We start from the raw sequence: 24,117 nt of genomic DNA, 5'->3' as shown, positions 1-24,117 counted from the left end.
TCATGTATCGTGCCTCAAAATTCTATTCTATTTACAAATATTCAAAACGTTAGAATCTTCGGGAATTACGTCGGCCCTAGATTCTAATTTTATCGGGCATGTTTAATCCCAGTCTTCAAAATTTAGGGGATTGACTAGAATAGTATATACACAGGAGAGGAGACGGTCATTTAATTTATATTGACTTTGACATTGGGTGTCAGATGCCTTTGTGGAAACTTACGAGAACTTTTACAGAAGTCGTTTAATTCACTATTTTTTGTTCCAGGAAAATGTTTTAACCTACATGTCACGTATAAATAGAGGAAGTTGTCCTTCAAGTGTTTGACCACGCTTAGGGCTCATGTGTCAAGTCGAAGTAGTCACAATACTCTTTTGAGTATCACCGGTTTGGCATCTATGGCGAAGCGTTGGATTTGAATTTACATAAAACAGACACAAATATTGATGTCCGAGTAACTATTTTCTTCTTCTTAGGTTTAAAAGGTGTCATTTCTGTCAATTTAGTTTTCGCATTGGGTTTACGCAAGGTGGTAACTTCAACGAAGGACAAGGACGATTCCTTCCTTTTTTCTCTCGCCTCTTCGTCTCGGATGACATAATGATCCGAAAAAATGCGACGTTAATTAAAGAATCCAATCAGTCGTGTTCTTGTGTTGAATTGGCCGTTCAAAGTTAAACGAGTTTTATTGAAGCAATGTATTATTCTGTTATAGCTCTTTTCATTTCTTACGGCGGGCGCTCTAGAAACTGGCAGGGGAAGTGGGTAGCGGGGATTACGCAACAGACCAACCAGACACATGAACCAGACAACAGCAGTAGCGCCGAGAGACACGACGCGGCCGGAAAAAGTACTACGTGAAACTCGTTCTACTGGCCGCTACGTTTCTTATAGTACCGGATTGGTCGCTTCCCCGCTCCCCACTTCCCCTGCCAGCTTCTAGAGCGCCCACCGTAAGAACTGAAAAGAGCTATAGTGTCGAATGGATAAAACTAGCTAAAGAAGAAAGTTTTAAGCGTGGGAGCGGCTGCTGGAACATGTACGCATTTTCCCCTTGTATTACCAATGTGGAAGTATAGGAATATGAGAAAGAACATTCCCGCAGCATTCATTATGCTTACTATTAGGAAATAAAGACTCATTCGTGTTATGTGTTATTTCGGCTTATTCGACTATTATTCCTTGTGATTGGAGCATGCATTTGCTAGATAGGCGTAAAGAGAGAGAACTGTAAAATTAGTAACACTGTCTTATCTTAACAGGGGAGGCCATAACCCTAACAACTCTAGTGTAAACTTCGTGGGGGGGGGGGAGCGGGAGATATGGATGCACAACATTTCAGTTCGAATAATTTTCAACAGTACACACCTTGGTGGCCAGTACTGACATCCGAATCCTTAGTTTATTGAGTTACAGACGCTGTCTTCAAATAAGTAAGAGAAAGCTTCCCAGACAACAAATGAACCTAATCCTACCTTTCCAGCAGAAGAGAGCGAACATGACTTTTAAGTTTGTCGTCGGAACAGCGTCTTTCTCGTGACAGTTCGAAGGTTGGTCCATGTTCTCCGTAAGCTCTCTGCTATCTGTTCCGGAAGAAAGAGACAAGAGAGAGGAAGAAGCTGCATACTTGGCGTTTGATTGTTGTCCACCAGACCGTAGTTACCCTGACTGATCTCCCCATAGTTCGATGGGCAGGACCGGACATGGTGGGTCAATAACTGGGCGCCCGGAAGAAGAGGGAGTCCCCCTTGGCTCCGGAGGGATCCGCCCTGGAAGCGCTTCACACGTCAGCTCAAGTGGGATTGGCTACCATCTCCCCCGTCCACGTTTGTTTCAAGGCGTCGAAATTGAAAGTCGGCTCTTGGGAGTTGGGAAGCCTTTTTTACACCTCGGGCGGATGCTTATTTGGTTGTCCGTGGTCCTGTAAGGAGACAGAGCGGCTAGCTTCAATTCGAATTGGTGGTCAACCTTGGGGTCGCGTGCCTCGCAGGGTGGTCACGGTTTGTATGGTGCCAGTACTGAAATAAAGACCGGTGTGAAGCAGTCAGTTGCTATAAAGTCCTCACGTACTACTTTTGTTGCCCGATATCGGATGGTCATTTCTACCGGAAGTTCTTGTTGCAAACCAGAACATTCAAATAAAATAGGCAGCGTGGCTTCATTCCATTAGAACGTTCACATCTTCCAATCGGAGGCAGGCTACGACCCAAGCCTCCATGTTTCAACTCGTAGAAATATCCATATACGCCTTTCCCAAGGCCAGTTGAATTTATAGGAGGAGATTATGGGAAACATGATACCCGTAGACTTGCTTCTATCCAGCTCTATTCTTCCTGCGGGGTTTGGACTCGCGGTAGGAAGATCGCCAGTTCAGTTCTCGCTGCCGATCATGCTGACCGCAGTTTTCTGTGCTTATACGCACGAAATCTTGTGTAAAATGTCTCGAGAGTGGCTAAATGAAAATTCATTGGTTTGTCTACCACTGCTTAAAATTCTTGCGAGTGGAACCGAGAATGAGACAATATCTGGGCAATACAGGCCGAGAACGCCGTATCGTGGTTTGTCTACTCTTATTCAATATCAGCTTTTCGATAGGAAGTTCTGCTATCGCGTCATAGTTAGACAACCCACATAACGCCTTGCAGGGAAGTCAGTATTTCAGGATCTAGGTGTCCCATTTTTAATGCCGGTGACTGTACATTCTACATCTGCCTGGCTTCGATCCCCTAGTGGGACTTTCTTCACATTCTAATACGAAATGAAAATATCTGTTATGAAGAAGTGTGATTTCATCATACTTTATCGCATTTCAGTTTCGCTGTATCTCAGCCGCACGCAACATATGTATACACATTTGGTTACATACACACAAACCTGGGATTACCAGGTTCGATCAGAAGCACATTTCGCAGTGGTTCAAATTTAATTTTAAATTGTTGGTCAGTCTCGATTAGCCTAGCATAAACTTGTTTGACCAAATCCACACGCAACGTACGTTGCAAATTATGTCTGTTGAAAAGAACTTGCTCAATTCACTATAAAAATCAGAATTTCAAACGTGTATGTTAGAACTTTTAAATCGTAAACAATTAGGCTACTGTATGGAAATGAAAGTGTTCCCGCTAGAGATGGCATCAAAAATTAATCGCACTTTAAAACTATTACGTACCGCCGAGCGCGTTGAATGGTGAACTCACGATCCCCGCCATCCAAAGTTTCAGGTTCGAGTCCTCATCTAGCCATCGGTGCTCCATCGACATCTTCATATGATCATAATTAAGTCCCCCATCAGCCAAAAGTAGCAGAAAGGCAATACTCTATATGTATGTATGTAAATATAAATTGCCGTTGACCACTTAGATGTCTTTCTTTCTAACTATTGTAGTTACCAAGGTCAGACACATACTGTCGCTTTCAGCTTTCGTCAGATAATAACCCATGAAACTTTTAATCGCCGATTCTAATCAAAGAATGATTTATGAAAGTTCTGCTTTTGGCGAATCTAGGACAATTGCGATAGCGAACAATTGCGATGATATTAACGGTGAAGGTCATTTTACAAATTAATGGCAGGACAATTTCAACGATCAGGACCTAACCTAACCTAACCTAACCAAAGGCGCCACAGAACTTATAATGCTGTGGAAGGTTGGAACAACAAAATAAATGGTGGCTTGGAATACCACATCCAAAAATTCATCATGTTCTGGCCTGCCTCAAGAGCCAAGCAGAAGACACCAACATCAAGTAGGCCTACATGCGGCGAAGGTCAGAAAATGAAGCATGACATTAAAATCGACGAGAGAGTTGGTAAGTGTATTCGCATATATGAGGAAATGGGTCACTTCAAAATGTGTTTGTTGGCTCTAGCACATGTTCAAAAACTTGATTCAACCAAATTCCCAGTCGAAAATATCAATGTGTCACATAATTCTCTTGTAAGAGGTATTGTACGGGGTGTTAAGTCACTCTTCAATTTGATAGAAGATTTAAAATGTGATCACAATTGCCCACCCGTCCGTTCACTTCTGTGTTCATCGCAATTGTCGGCCATCGTAATTGTCCGGCTACCGCTTTCGGCGCAAGGAAATTTTTCGTACTTTATCTGGCAACCCTGGTCCGTTCGCTCTAGACGCTGACTGGTGTTTCTGCCAATTTAAAGCCTGCCAACTCTCGCCAGCGCTTTATACGGCCCTTCTCTCTCTCTTTCTCTCCGGTCTAAGCCGAGGCAGGCTGACAATATATGAAGTAATCCCGCTATTTGATGGAATAATATTGAAGCAGAGAGACCACCACTCTAAGGGGCTAAGAGCGCGAAATCAATGAAGCAGGAAAAAGCACTGATGAGAAACAGGGGGGAGAAGGAGGAAGAATAAAACGGGGAGAAGAGTATAGGAAAAGAGGAAGTTACTCGTTCTCTCGTCTTGCTGAAATTTACGCCGTTGTCTTGGAACAAGGCCAGAAGGGTGAAAAAAATGGAAGGGGGAGAAAGTACGGAAACGTAATAGTACGAAACACAACAAGGGGGGAACCTTTTTTCCCTCCCTTCTCTCTCTCTCTCTGTGCGTCACACGCACGCACATGACTCGTGCAAGCCCGTCATCAAGCTCGACAAACAGTAAAAGCCCGGCTTTGGAATGTTTAATAACAGCGCCGTGACAGCGCACAGAGCGAAATACTATGGCGCACTTTAAAAGCCCTGTTTTTCGGCCCCTCCCGAACGGTTATGGCTACAGTACGTTGCGATGGCGGCAATACAGTTTACGGCCTCTTCGCCCCGTGTGATGGCGACCGCAGACTTTACTGTCGTAGCCGGGGCCTTCCCTTGCCCAACGACCTCTCGTCGCATTCCACCGACGGACGCCCGGTTGTTTGTTGATTTCTGCCGTTTCCGATGCTCCTCTGTCCGAAACGAACGGTTCCTTGCGAACGATTCACCGGGTGAACGGTTCTGCGAGCCTTTCTCCGTGGACTGACCGAGTCCTGCAAAGCTAAGCCTTTTGTATACCAGAGAGTAAGGATTAAATGTACTAATGTGTCGAACTCGTTACCGTATTCACGGAAATCATGGCAAGAAGCAAATGACACAGACGCCAATGTCTCATCTCAATGACGGTTGAACTAGTTGCATGATTTTTACAAGTTCCCCATTCAATTGAACAATAAATCATCCCGCGAAATGCAGAAACATTCTGGTGAATAAGGAGGAAGAAGGAAGATGGGAACCGCCAAATATGATTACCCTGTTTGTATTTAAAGGCTACCCAGCCCCGCTTCCATGCAACATATCAGTTTGAAGTCAAGGATTTGGCATCTGAGCGTTTCTAAAACAAGATACGAAATTTCCATGCGAACTGCTTACTTCATTGCCAGAACTATTTTCATTTTTGCTTAGTTAAGGCCTTAACTCACCTGACTGCCTATTAAGTGCACTATTTAGCGATTTATTTATTTTAGAAGTAACAAATACTTGTTTGCAATCATATAGCTCTAAATGATTGATTTTGATTGATTTGGTGTTAAGTCCACTTTATACACAGTAAGGCTAATCGGGACTGGACCTACAGTTTAAAGTGGGATCCGAACCACTATGTGCCTCCACCGGGTATCGAACCCGGGACCCTTTGAGCTCTAAATGAGAAACATCCTATCATTCTGTTTATTTCTCTTTTAACTTACGTCGCTTTTCTGTCACCCCTATTTTGCTGCAACAACGAGAATGAAAGTTTAAACTATAACATCTATGAAATAAACATCACAGTTTTTTTTTCCATATCTTAATGGGGATAAGAAATCAAGACCTCTGGCTTCATTGCTCCTGCACTAACCAGCACACCACAAAAACTAACATAAATAGCATTTTGTATCGCCTGGTATTGTCATAAGCGCGAGAGTTCAAATACTATAATTCAATCTAACATATTCGCTAACGTAGAAATTATATTTTAATTGTTATTTATTTGTAAGGTTTGGGTTTACCCAGCATTATGAGGACATTCTAAAGGCCAGAAAGAAAGGCAGTGAATGTAGTCGCGTGAGAAAATAATTGTTCCCGAGAAAATCCCCAAATATCTAGTTGCGGGTTTCCTGAAATTTACAAAAAAATGTCCACCATCTTGAAATTTTTACATGCTTCTATTAAAATAGGTACAGTATCAAAACTCTTAAGGCTTTCAATAATGGAATACCTCTTGAAATGTTCTTAATCAGTGTGTTAGCTTGAAATTAAATTTCTCCATTTTATGAGGAAAATTTGCAACATTTCTTTGTTCTTGAAGGTCATAGCTTATGCAGTCTTGGTTCTCAACTTCTTCGAACGGCCAGCTTCTTGACCTTTCTTTTAAATGTCTAACTACGGCCTCTTATTGACTTAATTTGACCGGACTGACGATGCGTTGACCTCTTACTAGCAAACAAATTGTCCCCAATAGAACCTTGTCCCAAAACAACTGCTATAATACGCAAACTTCCATCAACCACCCTTCAAATATTTGCCCTTCACATGTGTACATTAATATGTACTAGGGGGAAAAAATCAAACCAAATCACCCAACCGTCACTCGGAACTCAACCTTCATACTATATTTTGAACGCGTGCAGTAGGGCAAAGAACGGCGAGAAGTTAATCGCACGATGCAGGACACTTTTCTTAGAGCATGGCGTAAAGGACAATCACTGGCTTTGCACGGCTACTGCTGTTGCATTACGGTGCAAGTGCAAGAGAACTTTCAACGCTCGTTCAGTTTTTGTTTTTTTTGGTAATCTACTACAGCCAGAGCTTCGTTCGATTGTAGAGATGAATAATTTGCTTATCATCGACTCATCACCACGTCGGGAAATTTTCAAACTCTAGCCAAATGCTAAATTAAATCTAAGACCTGGCAACATGCTGTTGCACAGGAGTGGTTCGTAAATTGTTGACTGTCCAAGTTGGTTCATGCAGGTGAGTCAATCAGAGTCGGTGAACCGCCATGGATTGAGGAGGTGGTGTCGCATTTGTTTGAGAAATAGAAAAGAACTAGAATAACAGAAAATTTATAAATTCTTATAAAATTTTTTTAAAAGATATAGTAGCAAATAACCATTAAATGCTTCTAAAGTAAAGATGCACTAATTATTTCTGAACTGTGTATGTAACAGGTACTAAAGATGATTTATGTTCTTAACTGAGCAAAGAAAAATAATTTTGGCAATCAAGAAAGTTGTTGGGAAGGTAAATGAGAAGGAAATATTCTCGGTGATTTATATATTTCTAAACACTCAAATGCCAAACTCTTATCCTTGATCCAAACTAAAATACATCGTCGAATGCAAGCGAGGCTCTGTCAAGCACGGACAGGACAACCACGTTTTTGGGTTCTATTTTTATCCCTTTTTCACATGTTTTGTGACCAGTGTGTCTTGAGCGAATGGTTCCCAAGCACTGTGTCGCATTAGTGTTATTGTGATTTCAAAGTGTCGCTGGACTTTTGACCTATGCCGGCTAAGACCATTTCGAGAGAAATCTCTTATTTTGAACAAAAGTTTCTACAGTCCAAATTTAGTAAAATTGCACCTGTTTACAATTTTTTCTAAGCATTCAATTGAATCCTCATGTGGTTTGTACTCTTTGTTCTCTAGATATCTGACAAAGAAAATAGGCTTACTGTATGAAAATAGGTTTACTGCGTCGAGAAACAGATATCTAGACCAAATCGAAAGCAACCAACAGCAATATTCAAAAGGTCAATTTTCGCCTTCAATGTGCCTGGCATCTTTTATAGGTTTGTTGTCATGTTATTTGAAGGTCGGCTATGTATAATCCTTTGCCATCCAATGTCAATCGCAATCGCCGTCCAGGCAGGACGTAAGTTCTTGTCTTTAAATTTGGGCTGTTTCCTTTAACTACGAGAAGGAAAAGTCCTACATAAAAAAGAAGAACCAATAACAATAAAAAGTACAGAAAGTCATTAATAATGAAAATGGACAGAATTCGTCGAAAAAGAGGTACGTTTCCATGAACTAGTATAAATGCATGATCGACCTCGGAACAACATAAAACGAATTTATAACGTCAGAGTCAAAGGGTTTATTATGAAATGAAAATATCAGAGTCCGTCTCTTAATAGAATTCTATTTGTAGAAATTTTTTTGTGCAGAAATGGGAAGCGGGAAGGCAGTTAAAAACAATCGAGTTCCGGTAATAAGGTAGTCACTGGCAACCCTGCTCACAGCATCCACGTGAAGTACGAGCGGAGAGACCGAGGAACAGGAGAGGAGATGGCAGAGAGGGAGAACCGCGCGCGCGAAATTTAGATCCTGGCAAAATTCCCGCCCGCTGTGCAGTCTAATACTTCCATGGTGATACGCATTGAACAGAAACTATGCGAAGAATGCGCAATTAGTGCTCAGGGAAGAAAATGAAAAGAAGGATGGTTGGGCTCTCTGTTTGGATGGGCACAAAGAGCGCTCGGGGGCGGGGGTTGGGAGGGGGCGGTTTGGGGGAGCGAGCGGGTGGGGGAGAAGGGTCGTGGAAATTGACAGATCTCTCGAATTGCAGCGAAGCGCGCGGGTTTTCGAGGGGAACCAGCGCTCCGGCGGGTTCCGGAAGGGGCGGAAGGCACCCGGAGCCAGTGTTTCCAACTGGAGGGAAATCGGGCTCTGCGGATGGGAAATTCAATTGAGATTTAATATGAGGAAAGGGAAAAGAAATTAAATTGGGGAAATTCGTAAAATTAAGAGGAGGTTTGATTATATGATTCAAAAGGATTTTTCACTCATTAGACACTTCGAAACAAAATAATCTGATTGTAAAGGAACTAAGTGTAACACGTGTACACTGCAACGAACCGTTGCCGTGTTTAAGTCTCTGTAGTTGTATAAAGTGGATTAGAAACAAAACGACAGTGAGATTCCGACAACTGAAATGTGCCTCGACCGAGAATCGAATCCGGAGTTCTTTTTCAGGCCATGTCATGTATATTTCTAGTCCCAAAGAATTATTGCATTCTACCTATCAGATATTTTCGTTAAACTATCATGTGTAAACTAAAATTAAGAATTGGAAGTTACGTTTTTACAGCAACGACATTGTACTATCATTTTCCAAAACTTATACAGAATGAAAACTATAATTTGAATATTTATATGGCATAGTTTTAGTAGATAAGCCATACTTCCACACATGTTTTTTTTAATTGTCAGCCTGCATCTTGTCCTTTAATAAAGACCTAATTGAATTGAAATATTAAAGTGCCAATTTCATCAACGCTAAAAACACGTGACAATAGAAAAGCAAAATGACAGCAAACCGTGAAGAAATAGTAATTTAAGGCACGAGAAAATGTGAGTGAAAATTGTAATATGAATAAGTCGCAAGTATGCATTTGCCATTTTGGGAGCACGTCACTGTCACTGATATTCCATCTCGACGGCATATCTCGATGATACATTATTGAACTTCACTGGATAGCGTCAACGACTAAATTTCGTTTGATGTTGTATCGTTTGTAACATATGGCCACAATATCAGTGGCGTGCCCAAGGGGGGGTTGGTGGGGGTTATAACCCCCTTTAGCCTAGTATTCTTAAAAAAAGAAAGTCAAATGTAGGAAAAGATGGCAAAATGAGGGATGACTACAAGAAATAGTGTACGTAACACCTCCCTTTCGAAAATCCTGGGCACGCCACTGCACAATATGTTCCCTATGTTACGATACCAACACGATGAAACGGAAATATACACACGGAAGAGTAAAATATTTCACCCGTTGGAGGGTATTTTTGTGGATGTTGCAACACTGCCTAGGGCGCGTGGGTTAGTAGGGGAAAGATGCAGCAACTCATAGACGGCCGCCACCACAGGTGGACCATACCGTGAATCCGAAAGAAGGTTTTTTCCCGAATGCACGGGAAGCGTATTCTTTCCTGGAGGGAAAAAAAAAAGATTCGCATCACGAGAATCGTTTTGATTGTGATGCCATTTGCATGTGGGAGCGTTTTGTATAAATTCGCTCGTCAGTTGTTCCGTGCGATTGGATTTGGCGAGATTTGTCGCCTGGTTTAACGCATCAGTCCCGCTCTCTTTCCAATCTTGCACTGTTTCCAGCTACCAATAAATGTGCCGCGTTGCGTTTTCAGGGTACCAATCAGGGGAGTTGACAGCGTGGCACCACTCTCTTGGCAACTATTCCGATCGGCACAATAATACATCTCTGAAACTAACGTAGCATGCACCATTGTTTTACTTCAGCAAAGTCATTGTCGAAATTTTCTCTCCATTCGAAAACCGCTATGATATTCCAAATTATGATAAATGTGTTTAACTTAGGGATGCACCGATACTCTTAAGGCTCGGCTGGACCTTTGACATGTGAATGGGCGAATTTTTTCAAAGTTTCCTCTCCATTCGAAAAACTTCTTGGATATTTCAAAATATGAAACATTACATCAGCTTAGAATTCCTTCTAGAGCATTGACGTGAATTTTCATGTAGTTTTCTTTCATTGTTGTCTAGATATTATCAATAGTTTAATAGACTTATGTAATCACAAAACTATTGATAATATCTAAACAACACGAAATTTCACGTCAATGCTCTAGAAGGAATTATAAGCTGATGTAATGTTTCATATTTTGAAATATCCAAGAAGTTTTTCGAATGGAGAGGAAAATTTGAAAAAATTCGCCCATTTGCATGCCAAAGGTCCAGCCGAGCCTTAACGGATATGTCACAGATACCGATACCTGAAAATTGTAACAATTGAAAGTTTTACCCAATTATAATCATAAATTTGCCAGTTTTGCTTTAAAGTATTTAACAATTACATCAGAATATAAAAATACCTTTAATGTTGGTACAAAATCAATGGAAACTTCTGATTTTGCCTAAATTCCAGGATAATTAAGCTCCGTGAAAGTGTCGCGCGGCATTTTTGTGAACACCGCGAACGATCAAAACATCGGAAAAGTATTGGGCGGTACCGGTTAATAAAATCCAACCGATGCTTTCAGATATCGATGACACTGGTATCGGCCGATATTAACATCGGCTCAGCCTTAGGTTAAGTTTAGTTTAAGGCAAGCTTAAATTCGTTCCTCAGTAAGTTAATCTAGATAGGGTTTCTTTTCACGATTGCTTAGATATGTGTAATTGTTTCGTGGCACCATAAGCCTATTTTCTGTCACAAATATCTAGACAAGATCCAAAGGAAACCACACGAAGATTCAATCGAATGCTTTAGAAGGAATTCTAAACAGATTCCCCAGAATTTGAAACTTCCTAGTGATCCCTCGAAAGGAAAGGAATTTTCGCAAACGACTTAGCTAGTCGAGGGCCACAGGTCGAGCACGGTCTTAAAAGTTGGCTGACTGACTTAGACCGAGGGAATTAATCACATTCGGAAAGTTGATGTGCTAATCATTGACGTTCCTAACGACAGAAAACATGTTGCATATAAGGGTCACATATTCACCAAACTTTCCTGCGATCTGAAAGCCCTCAAGGGCCTAGTAAAGGCCCTCATCTATGTTGCATAGATGAGTAATGAATTCTTATAAATGCTTGGGTGTCTACCACACAAATCTTTCCAAAAGTATTTTAGAAACTAATATTGAGTTGCTTTTAACAGAACACATATTTAATACGTGGAGCTCATGTTATATTTCGTTAACTTAAAGAAGTGGATCTTCATCACTAAACAAAACTTACTTCATAGATCGAAACAAAGTCATGGACGAAATCTTAAAGTTGAAACTATAAAAGATCTAGGAACATGTTCTGGCCCTATGTTAACGTTCACTGAACATATTGGCAGAATAATAAGCTATGTTTACAAACTTAGCAGGTTTAGTGAAGGTTTGACAAATATATAGTAGCTATTAGATACGTTTTTAGTATCAGTAGAGTATTCAAATAATGTCGATTATGAGTTGGATTGTATATAATAAAATTTAATACCAACATTATAAATTGGTATAAACATGTTGAATCAGTGATGTGGAGAGAGAAAGGCGAATCAATTGAAACATGGTCAAATTAGACTGATTCAGTTTGAAATAGAAGGGGCTATTGTATATACCTACCCCCCCCCCCCTTTCCCTCCGTACGTATCGGCGAGAGTGGCATCATTTTTTCTTCGGAATTTTCTTTACAAGAAATTGGCATTACATACATTTGCAACGCGTAAAATTGATTTCAGTTGCTGATAGACACATCGGCTTCTAACTCCGTTACCTAGAATAATATCCGCACACACACATAGACATAATATCCAATCAGTGCCGTTATCTCTGGGCAACGACCATATAGATCCATTATCCAGTAATTAGCCAAGTTTTGTTTGGTTAACGTATTCTTGTCATTTTGAGCAAGAAGTCAAGAAAAATTGTAGCTAATTATAGTTTGGTTTTTACACTTTAAAGTGGGGGGGGGGGGTTGATAATGTGATTTTCTGATGAAATTTGTGCCTGTCGTTAGCCATTCTTGGCCTATCATTTTCTCTATTATTTCTTTTTGTACAACGTCCATTATTTATACTACTACTACTACTACTGTTAGTTTTATTTCCTGTAGTCCTAAACCCGTATCTCCCCTACATCAAGTCCATCATTGATATAAACAAACAAGCGTGCTACAAAACGTGACTGCACTATATGACTAAGGAACCCGTTTAGGTGATAAGTAATCACCGAAAACCTGTAAAAATAGATAAAAATAATTGCAAGCCCTAAGGTAGTACGCTCCGCAACTTCTTTGCCTGTTCGTATATGGAACAACCGGGCCGTGCGTTCGCAAGTGGTCTATGCTGTCACTGGGAAAAAGGAAAATGGAAGAAAAAAAACATGGCCGTCTTTTAGAAGTCACATTGCGTTCACGTCATAATTACTACGCACCGGCAGGAAAGAAAAAGTTACACATCCAGTTCTCGTTGCGCACAACGATCGACGGGAAATACAAGAAACGGACGGGAGTGAGAGGAGGGGGATAGAAATCGTTTAGTAAATTGGCCGTTAAATTAACCTTTTACGACGCACGACAAATTGGATCGCTAATTTCAAAGACAGGTTCTTCGTAAGTTTTATCGCGTCAATCGCCCTGTCCGTTTTTTTCTGTGTTCAAACGCAGTATGTGGCCATATACATACACTATCACGTTACCCAAAGAAAGTCCCTCGATTTGTTCTTGAAAAGGATGCCACGGTTTTTAGTGACTTCAAAAAAGAGTCCATTGCTTCTCTTTTGAATACCTTATTTTTACGATATATGCGAGGTGTATGCTAACATTGAGGATGTTCTCGCGAGGGTATCAATTTTCAAGAGTCCGACGTCCCAAGCAAGGAATCATTGAACGCGAAGTGTACGTTTGAAATCAGTCCTGTATCTGGTTACAAGAGCTTTTCCCCCCCATACGCGTTGCCCGTTGAGGGTACATCCGTCCCAGCCACGATGTAGATGCGATGTGTAAGATGAAGAATTTCTTTGTTGCACGTCCACTGGTCCGCGTTACTCATGTTCACAAGTGTGTTCGTCGAGCCAACTTCTATTACAAAAGTGCTTAACGCTTACCGTTTTTTCGCATAGCTTTTTCCTATGTTTCCATACTGCTCGCATGTCGGATTTATCTTTTCGGACACTTTGTACGTTGGTACCCTGTCCTTTGATATACACGGAGAGAAGGCTGTTTTAGTACATGATCCTGACTTGTTCTTCCATGGACGCACAGTGCCGGAAAAGGCATTTTTACTAATGTATGGGCATAACCAACAATCCAGAGAGAAGATGAAAGAACATATGCAAATTCTGAAATAGGGAAAGCACGAAGTGTGTGTGTGTGTGTGCGTGTGTGTGTGTAATACACACACAGTAGCGTCTCGGTAATCCGATATTCCGTATATTCTGAGTGTGTGTGTGGGGGGAGGGCGTCCGAGCTTTCTTCTGTTAAGTGGATATGTGAGCGGAAACTATGCAAAGCCCTGAAGACACTTGATCATTTCTTTAAAGTGTAAGTTTAATATTGTTTAACTATGTTTTCCTAACATCATTGTTGCTATTGAGCAATGCAAGTTCAATATTCATAATAATACTGCGTATCCCATTTTTGTTATATTGTTTTTTCTTTCGCCTTTTCCGATTTTCTCTAGGCTATTCAGTTCAGTCAGTTTTTTTGTAATTCGAAGTAGTCTCTGTCCATTTCACCTCGAATATCGGAACTCTGTTTTGCGAGCGCGGTGTGTGATATTTAAAGAAAAATCACCTCACTCTTTACCACAACAGATTAGGACGTTCTGAGAGCCTCCTGACTCAGTTATCTTGTAAAGCTACTAAGAGCACTTTTTAAAATTCATCCACCGCTCTTTTCCTCTGCACAACCTTTGTTTCATTAGTTACTGTAAAAACCTTTTTTTTTTTGCCCAGCTTTATCTACTTTTTTGCATTGACTCATACCGCCTGTTTTCTCTATCTTTTCTCTGCTTAATTTTTCCACTTCTTGTGTCTATGTTAATTTCATTTCTTCGTTCATGGTCTACTTCTTCGCTTTCCTTTTTTTATTTCGTTTCTTCTTCAATATTTTCATATTTCGATTTTCTTATTTTGTGTAGTGTAGATCGGTTTATAAGGCAATACTTTGATTTAACTTGATATTTGATATTACTTGATCTTGTGACGTTGGCGTTTAAGACCTGTAATTGGAACTTGACATAAAGGAGATCTCACTTCAGTTGTAATGGAACAAAAAAACACAGCCTTGGAAGCAAATAAATTGGTCTTTGTTGTACGCTCTTCCTTCTCCACAGATTATCCGAGGAAAATTGTTGTTCGTTGACAAGGAAACGGAGGCGTTGGCGGCGGCAGTGTTTCCTTACTAACAGCAGCTTCTCACTCGTGTATTATTTTCAAGATCTGGTACATTCTTGTTTTGATTTTTTAGTCTTCACGGTCGCATTACTCAGCTCACGCTCGAATTCATTCTGCATAATAGTATATTAGTTATTAGCACGAGAAAATGGTCAAAGCTGCTGATATTCCATGATGGAAAGAATGCTTCGACCCCCCGCCCCAACACACATATACTCGCAGAGAGATGAAATAAAGATTTATTCGCGGGTATCCAGGGAGTAGAACATCTGACTGTCACACAGGAGGCCCAGGTTTAATTCCGTGAGGCATGGGTGACGTCAGGTGAATTTTTTTCCAAGAATAACCCTGCACAAAGCGGCTTTGGAGATCACTCGGCCTACCTGGGAGCAAACTTGAGGATTTAGGCGGCCGGAGCGTGCCGTTGATCACCATCACCTCGACAATGGCAGAGATCGTGAATGTGTGGGACCCCACCTCCACCCCCTGTGTGCCTTCATCGCACATTTCAATGAGCCTGCAAGTTTAATTTTCCCGTGAATATTTCAGTTTTTTAAACAGGCCATGACCTATTTGAACTATGGTTTTGTATAGAATTTTGATTCACTTCATTGTCTAATATGAAAAAATAGAATTAAAAAATTGCTTTTGGAGAAAGTTTCTATGACAAATTTGAAGGGAACTTGTTTAATTTCAGCAATGGAAGGAGATTAGTACTGGAAGACGTTTTATTATCAATTTGCAGTTGTTTTGGAAAGAAAATTTGTCACATGAAGCACAAGGGGGGGAAGTAAGTTGTTGATGTTTTGACTTAAAAATAAGATTACGCAATGAAACATCATAAAATTGAAGTCGGCGGATGTAATTTGAGATTAAATTTTGCTCGCTTGATTTATACTTTTAATACCCGTGGCGATTGATGTGTTGACATGTCTGATTTATCATTAAAAAAACTATCTATAAAACATTACAGAAGAAACACTGCTTTTTAGAAGATGAGTAACAATGATGTTACTGTGAGATCATGGAAGTTAATTTATTTTAATTGTGTGTTACAAGCAATACAAGATGCCCATATTTGTGTGTGTGAGAGAGAATATTCTGACTATTCATGTTCCCCTTGTTTCCATCTTTTTTAACCCTCCCCGATGGCGCAATGGTAGCGTTGTCGCCTTGTAATCAAGTGGTCCCGGGTTTGATTCCCGGTGGAAGCACATAGTGGTTCGGATCCTAGTTTAAATTATAGGTCCAGTCCCAATTAGCCTTACTGGGCACAAAGTTGACTAAAAACCAACTCAATTCAACAATCCAATCCATCTGCTGTTCAGCTCGTGGTAAAAATACGTAACCAGTAGCAGATTAACTAACTTTTCTCTTAGGGTGATGGCATTTTATATGTATGTAGCTGTCGTTGTCTCGATTAATTGATTTATTAGTTCGAGATGAACAAGCACCCAATCACATTGGCTATCTGCCGGTTCGAATTACACTTCAGATTAGTAAACTCACCTCTGAGTATCATGTTCCGGTATAAACTGAAATTGCTGCCCTGTTAACCCCGTTGTATTCGAAATTTCAGTTCACTGTTGTTCGATTATCCATTTTCCCGCACCAGTGATGGGAATGCGTGTTAAACAGTTGTTTACATAAGCGATTACCCACTTGTTGATAACCTATCGGTGAGTCAACGCATGTGCTTAACTTAGAAGGTAAAACAGCGTGGGAGCTGATAAGAGCATAGGGTGTGGTCTTCACTTCATAAAACTTGTAAGGATACAGATGCGTCGAGTTTGTCTTCGTTGAGGATTATATAGGATAGGAATAAAGTACTCTTTGTTAGTAAACATTTGGTGTCAACTGCTGTAAATTGCTTCCAAACAGAGTGTTATCTTCAAGAGTAGAAAACAACACAGACTTCACTGCTGTGACCGCAAAGTTCAGTGTTTAATATTCGTTAAACCAGATTTATTATAATTTATTAACTGTTTCTTCGCATCTTTCGTTTCTTTTTAGTAAGGCAATTAATCGAACTGCTGACAAATTTGCAAGGGTTGAATAAAAAAACACACGATACGTGTTCGTCTGTGAATTGAAGTAATTGTTCGTCGTCGTGGTTTTTCTTCTCTCATCCTTGACTTTTATGCATCCCGCAACTTCACAATGTGTGGAGTGTTGCCGAATGCTTTCTAAACTAGGGAAAACAATTGCTCTTTCAATTAGAATCATTATTACAAATAGTGCACAGCCGGCCTTGTTGGCGGATTAGTTTTGGTATCACTCCGCGGAGCCAGGGTTTTCGAGTTAATATCAAACTGAAGGCACGGATTTATCTAGTCTTTTTCTTTGTATATTCTCGTCGTCACCTACCGATAGAGATAATATAGTGGCATTTTTTTTTGTGGATGGCATGAAAGCTATGTATATGCAGTTGGCGCTGAAGAAGATTTTAAAAATGTTAAATGCCATGGAAAATCATATTTAGTTCTGGAGAAATACTTCGATTTTTTAGAATCCTGTATCCACTCTGGAAATAAACTTCTAACCATGATTTCACGCAGTGTTTATTAATAAGTTTAGGAGAACGATTTGATAGCAGTTCTTGTCCGATAGTTTCCATAATGTAATAAAACGTGTCCACTAATTGCCTTCCAATAAATGAGATTGTGAGGAGTAGCAGTAGCCGTTTGTGTTTATTTTCTATTCAACGTAATCTTCACATGAGTAGACTGCCTGTACACATACAATGTTAATAAAATTTTTGACAATCACTTAATATATTGCAAAGAGTCTGATCAAAGTATCCTATACCAATTTCATATTTTTAACATATACTCTGTGGGCACACTGTTTAGTGTACTGTCTTCCGTGAAATGTATTATAGCCGTTGCTATTTCCCTTAATACGTCAGAATTCTTCCACCCAACCAAACAACCAAGAGACCGTTTAAACTTCGCTTTCTTACGAAATAGTAATTAATAATACATATCATGTGTTCATAATCATCGCCACGAAAAAGAACGGGCGGGCGACCAGCGTAACTGATTGACATAAAAATGTATGACTTGTTGAGGCGGTTTGGTTAATAATGGAAGGGACGAATGATATGGGCCAGTAAAGCATCAAATTTACATGCAAGTTACTTTCAGAGAGCGGATCTTAATACCGTAATTATGCAAGTGGATTTCAAAAGCAACGAGCTGGAGCTACGTTTACGGCGCGTTGTTGCACTAATCATAATACGGCTCAGATGGGCTGAAAGGCATGTCAAAAAACACATGCGTGTGTTTTATGTTGCAGAATCAAGCAAAATGTAATTTGTACTTATTTGTACTTATTACATTATATTTGGGCTTTTAATCAAAGTTAAATGCTTATCTAGCCTATTAGTATATTAGCTTACCTTCTTCTTTTTTAAAGTTTAAGTACAAAAATTAAATCAAATATTAATAAATTTCCTCTGGTCTCGAAAGTCAGGGAACAGCTGGGATGGGAGTCGATGCGATGGCCAAAAGGTGCAACAAAGTGTGTTCATTTTACTTGATTTCATGTCCTAAAATATATATCTCAAACGATCGGTACGAAACAGCTATATTTTTGGAAAGGTGCTGCACCTTAAAATCCCTTCCCTACTAATAACTCTCAAGAAGGTCAAGTAATCTGAAAGGATATTAAGAGTTCTTTGAAATTAATGCATATATCGTCCTTAACCAAGTGACCTGATTCCGTCTTTTTTTTACATATTTGATTGAACCCAAGTCGCAGACGTGTTTGCTTATACCATCATGCTGTCTAGCCTGAGAGCGGGATGGGAGGGTTGCAGGTTGACCAAGGGCGTGTGCCAACACAAATAGTAGGCGGAGCTCTTGGCTCCACCCCCTTTGTAGCCCGGTCTTCCCTCTTTTTGCTCCTTCTCTCCCCCCCTTCCTCTCTCACTCGCGTGCTACGAGACAGATCTATTTCAAGAGCGCGTAGCAACAAGCCTTGATTGTGCTGCACACTGACTTGTCAACATCTTAAGTTTGTTTATTCAAAAAGTTGAATTTCCGACCTCCGTGACGGAGTGGTTAGCACAGCGGTTTACGACGCCAGGAGTCCCTGGTTCGAATCCCAGCCTGGACATGGGCGTTCTTTGTGAGTGTCCCTTCGTATCATCACTCATCCTCATCGTTGCGATTAGCCAAAAGTGGCAGAAATAAACCAAATCAATCAATCAATCAGAAAGTGGATTTTTTATCTTTGCCATCAGCTTGCTTAATCTTAGGGATTGATTTCAACAAACCAGAATATTTTCTAATAAATTACAATATGTTGAAAGGAATCACGTCTAGAAGTTTAGTTTTAAATTCAAGGAAAGCAATGATAAAACCAAAGATCTCGGGGTTGAATCTCTTGAAGGAAATGTATTTTCATGTGTTGTACTTCTCTCACCATTACAACACTCCGCAAAGCACAACTTCTTATCGTGTTACAAGGTAAAAACATTCTGGTAAGAAAGAATACATATTTTAATATTTCGGTGATGTGTGGACGATATATTTTTAACAAATAGAAGAATAGTAAAATTAAGCATTCCATTTTTTATGTTGGGTCATAGGAATAGTGACAATTTACCCAGACACAGAACGGAGAACGAGGACGCCTATGCAGTATGAAAATGGAAACGAAAATCATCCACGAGGTATTAGCTTCGATTCAGTACAACCGGTATCACGTTGCAATGTTTGAATTACATCTTTTTTCACCATTAGACCTCGTAGTGAGGATTTGATTTTGAGCTCTGCTATGCAGAATATTTATATTTATATACATTGTTCGAATGTAGCTTGTTGTAGTTGACTACCTTTACAATTTTCGACATAATTGGAAATTTACTGCCAGAAACTGAAAATTACGGCACTGGCGGAAAACGAGTTGGGCTCTTACAATTATTCCAACGTAACAAAACAGTCAAAAAATATTTAAAGAATATTTTTCGTTATAAGTTACTTGATTTATGTTATCTGCAATGGTGTATATAGTATGCCTATAATCGAACTATAACAGTTCCCTGGTTTGCTTCACAGTTTGCCGCCTCGATGGCCAAGCGTTGTCGACTTACTATCTCACCATTTAAGGTTCCAGATTCGAATCCCGGCCTGGGCATTGTTGTTCCTTTGTGTGAGTGTCCCCTCTTCAATTTCACCGATTCATCATTCATTCATTCTCATCGCCGCGATTTAGCTCGAAGCAGCAGAGAAGCGACGCAGAGTAAAATGCGAATACGGGCTTATTTCAGTGATTTGGATCCCATCAGGAACTGTACAACTTTAATAAATATGAATACATGATTAAAGCTTTGCGTAAGCTAATAGGTAAAGTTCAACCAGACCCCAATGATTTTTTTCTTTTGGCTTTTGCAAGACCCTGCATTCAAACGCAAGCAGCTCCACTCTCCAAATGTTATTGTCCTTGTAACTAGGCAGTGAGCTTGATTCTCTATTATTTCTCGGGAGCATCGCCTAAGAGAAATGCGAGACAGTTGAAGGAAGGTTGGAATTCTGCATGCCGGAACGACATGTTTCATCGAGGCAGTGTTTACTGCGTCTGGCGGAGCGAGAGAGGACGTTAATTCGATATTTCCGCTGAGTTGCAGAAGTTGGAGGCGAGTTTTCCGCCCGACCGCTTCTCAACAGCCGTATTACTTGGAACCAGCCACACAGTTCTCCCTCCCTCCAACAACGACTTCTCTCTCCCTCGTGCCCTCTCCCCCACCCCTCTTTGTTTAGGGGGGTGTTATCTCCCCCCTCTCTCTTTTCCCTATTTCGAAATTAATAATCACTTGGCTCAAGAGAGCTTTATGTACGGGATGAAAGCGAAATCAAACGTTACGAACTGGCTCAGTGCACAATAAGATTACGACTATCCTCAAAGTAATGATCAATGTCCAAACAGCTATGCCCAACATCTCCTCTTTCTATTAGGTATTATTTTTGTTTTACAATGAAAATAATCGTAAGTCTTTTACAAGTAGTAATGGAAGGTTCTTCGCAAATAAGGCGAAAAAAAAATATTAGTTTGTGTTTTCATGCAGTGACGTGCGGTGATGTCGACACTTGGGGTAGCAATCAGTGGCTTGTCCAACGGAGGTTGGTGTGGGTCATAATACCCCCTCCCCCCTTTAGGGCCTAGTATTCCCAAAAATAGAACGTCAAAGAAAGGAAAGGATTGCAAAATGAGGAAGGACTACTGAAAAGAAGCATGTTAATCCCACCCACTTTCGAAAATCCAAAACATGTTGATTTGACCATTAAACCAGAGATCCCGGGTTCGAACCCCGCCCTGGGCATGGGTGTTATTTGTGTTTGTCCCTTCATCAATTTTATCGTATTATCTTGACGATTAGCCAAAAGTGTAGGAAAAGCGAAGTAAAACAAACCAAATGAAACAATCCATCAATGATTTGATTTATGCTACTTAGCGTCGCTGACACATTTGGTTAATCGCGAAGATGATACAATACAATTAATGAAGAGACAAACACAAATAACACCCATGCCGAGGTCGGGGTTCGAACCCGGAACTCCTGGTGTCATAGCATGCAGTGATAACCACTCCCCCGTAGCTGGTTGATTTGGTGTTTAAGTCCACTTTATGTTCGTAAAAGCTAATCGGGACTGGACCTACAGTTTAAAGTGGGATCCGAACCACTATGGGCCTCCATCGGGTACCGATCTGGGGCCACTTGCACTCCTCTACGAAGGTCGGTCGACAACAAAGATGAGTGGAAAGCTCTAACTATTCGGATAGGTGGCTATCGGTAAAGCAAACTGCGTATTTACTCAGTGGGACGTAAATTTCAATTGGATTTTTGAAACACCATATTTGTATGTGATTAACGTTTTTCTGAAAAATTTGCATTCCTTGATTTCCCTAATTTCTCCATCTCACGATCTCGTTACTAAAGGAACCGGGCTCGAACCCTGGCCTGTGCATGAGTGTTCCTTTCTAACCACTCTTCATCCGTTTAATTTAATCAACGTTCATCGCCATGGCAGAATTTAGGTAAAGTGATGGAAAAGCAACGCTAAAGAAAGGGGGAAAATACAAATAATTTCCTCCCAGTGCATCTGCAGGGCACTGTGAAATCAGAGTCCAGTGTCCAGAGTTCTCTGTTTATGATTGTCCCTCGTGACTTCCATAAGCTCATTAGCTACTTATCGCGATTAAATCTATACAGCTAGAAAATGCGATGGGAGGTGGCAAAAATTCAATATATTAGAGGAGATAAACAGGTAACAAAACACACTTTTTTCTATTTTCTTCACTGATATTCATTTGGCTTTTTGAGTTCTGGGATACATTTTTCATTCCAAATTATTTCATTATTCACTGCAGAGTACAACACACAGGAACAAGAATGCGCGGTTGTCACGGGTTTGAATCCAAGCCTAAATTGTTCTTTGTGAGGTCCCTTCATCAATTTCATTATATCATCACTCATCCTCATTTTCGCGATAACCAAATGTGGCAGAAAGGTGAAGTAAAATAAACCAAACAAATTAGAACGCGCGTTTTCTTGCCCAAATTAATACATCCGTATTTATGACTGTTTAGCTTACCCATTTTTTATTGGAGGCCAAATTATTAGTATATTTAAATAAAACACTACTAAAACGAGAGCAAGATATTTGTTATTTAATCATTATATATTCCATATTTGAAAAAAAGAGAAAAGAAACCATAACATTTTTGTCTGCACATAATACAAGTACGTTTCCATTCATATACACATAAAACTACATCCTATATTATACATACATATTGTACAATGTTTAAAAGGTTGTGTAAATACAGAGAACGTAAGTACTGCAGAAATTTTTTTCCTGAGTTCTTTAGGGGATTTACAAAGGAATCAAAGGGAAACCAATCCCCTATCTGTCCTATAGCAGATAGACTGGAGGACCTGAAACCACGGGCTTTCAACCATTGAAGCGGGGCGAGGGGGCAAGGGAAGTACAGGCAGAAATCTTCCCTTTCGCTTCGGGCGGTTGTCTATACCTGGATCTGGTAAGGCAGAAGAAGAGCCAGCTAGGGTATCCAGTCTTGCCAGCTGATCACATCGAGGGACGAGAAGCTCGTGGAGAGAAGTGTTGAATATGAACTGAGGCTTCAAGGCAATAAATATTGTGATTTGAAAATAATTGGAGACGTGAGATTGATTGATCTATCTCTGCTAGACTAGCTACTCCTCAGTGCACGTCACTGTTTTCATGGCGCTTGATGTGTTAATTTGCAGAACGTGGATTTTTATTTCAAGAACCGTTAAAAATTGCGTATTTCTAATGTGTAAATTCCATATTCATAGACGTCCTCATGATTTTGTCCCGGGAGGGGCAATCAAGGTATTTTGTTCCAGTGGGAGGCAAGCGAGACTTACTTTAACCCCTAATAGTGGTGGCCCCTAAAAAAAAAAAACACTCCTTCAGTTTGAAGTTATGTTCCTGCAATGACCTTATAATAAGTAAATAAATTACTGTGACTGAAATGAAATTTTATGTGAAATATATAATTTGAAGCTAACATTCATTTTCCCTTCCTTCAGGATGTCCATGTCTAAATTCCTAAAAAAAATAAAGGGATACATGCATTAACCCACAAGAAAGTGGAAATCGTTTTCATGTGTGACTTGTTATGTGTATCTTACCATTATTTGTCTCGAATGATTGAGGGAAGGAGACAAAAATATTTACATTATGTTGAAACCATTAGTTACTATTGGACTTGCACAATTCATTGTATTCCTAAAGTCAGCCCAAATAATAGTAATAATCAAGGGATAATAAATGAAAGGTTGTCCTTTATGACTTTCTTTTCTATTTCGATAATTTTATGTTGCTTTTGTATGTCTTTCAATGCTAAATATTTCCTGCTTTAACGATGTCACTGGATTCATCAATACAGAGGCCAAGAGGTATTGAGTTTCCTCCATTGAGTGGGAGGGCAAAGATCCGAACAAGAAGGAGATGTCTAAACTTTGCTCTGATTAGTAAAAACTTGAAGATTGAACATTTTCATTATTCATATAAGGATGTGACTTGAAGCACATTTATTAACATTATTTTTAACACACACTATCTCACTTAATAATTGACTTATGTGAGGGGAAATTTATAACTAGTACCCACCCTTTCTCTTTTATGAATACCCCATGGATTTTGACAGAATTCAAATAAATGTGCACCTTAAAGGAAACGGTACCTCACCTCTAGAACGTTAAGTTTTGTGTGTAAAATATCACACAC

General features: G+C 40.0%; 1 protein-coding gene across 10 annotated transcripts in view; it reads left to right on the top strand.

The window, feature by feature from the left end:
* Positions 1-24,117, top strand: part of sd (TEA domain transcription factor 1 homolog scalloped) — a 209,988-nt gene that overhangs the window by 143,856 nt on the left and 42,015 nt on the right. The gene's annotated exons all lie outside the window — the stretch shown is intronic.

This window comes from Lepisma saccharinum, chromosome 1 (assembly GCF_977018435.1).
Source record: "Lepisma saccharinum chromosome 1, izLepSacc3.1, whole genome shotgun sequence".
NCBI lineage: Eukaryota > Metazoa > Arthropoda > Insecta > Zygentoma > Lepismatidae > Lepisma > Lepisma saccharinum.
Note: the sequence above shows the minus strand (reverse complement) of the source record. Positions and strands in the feature narration are given on the sequence as shown.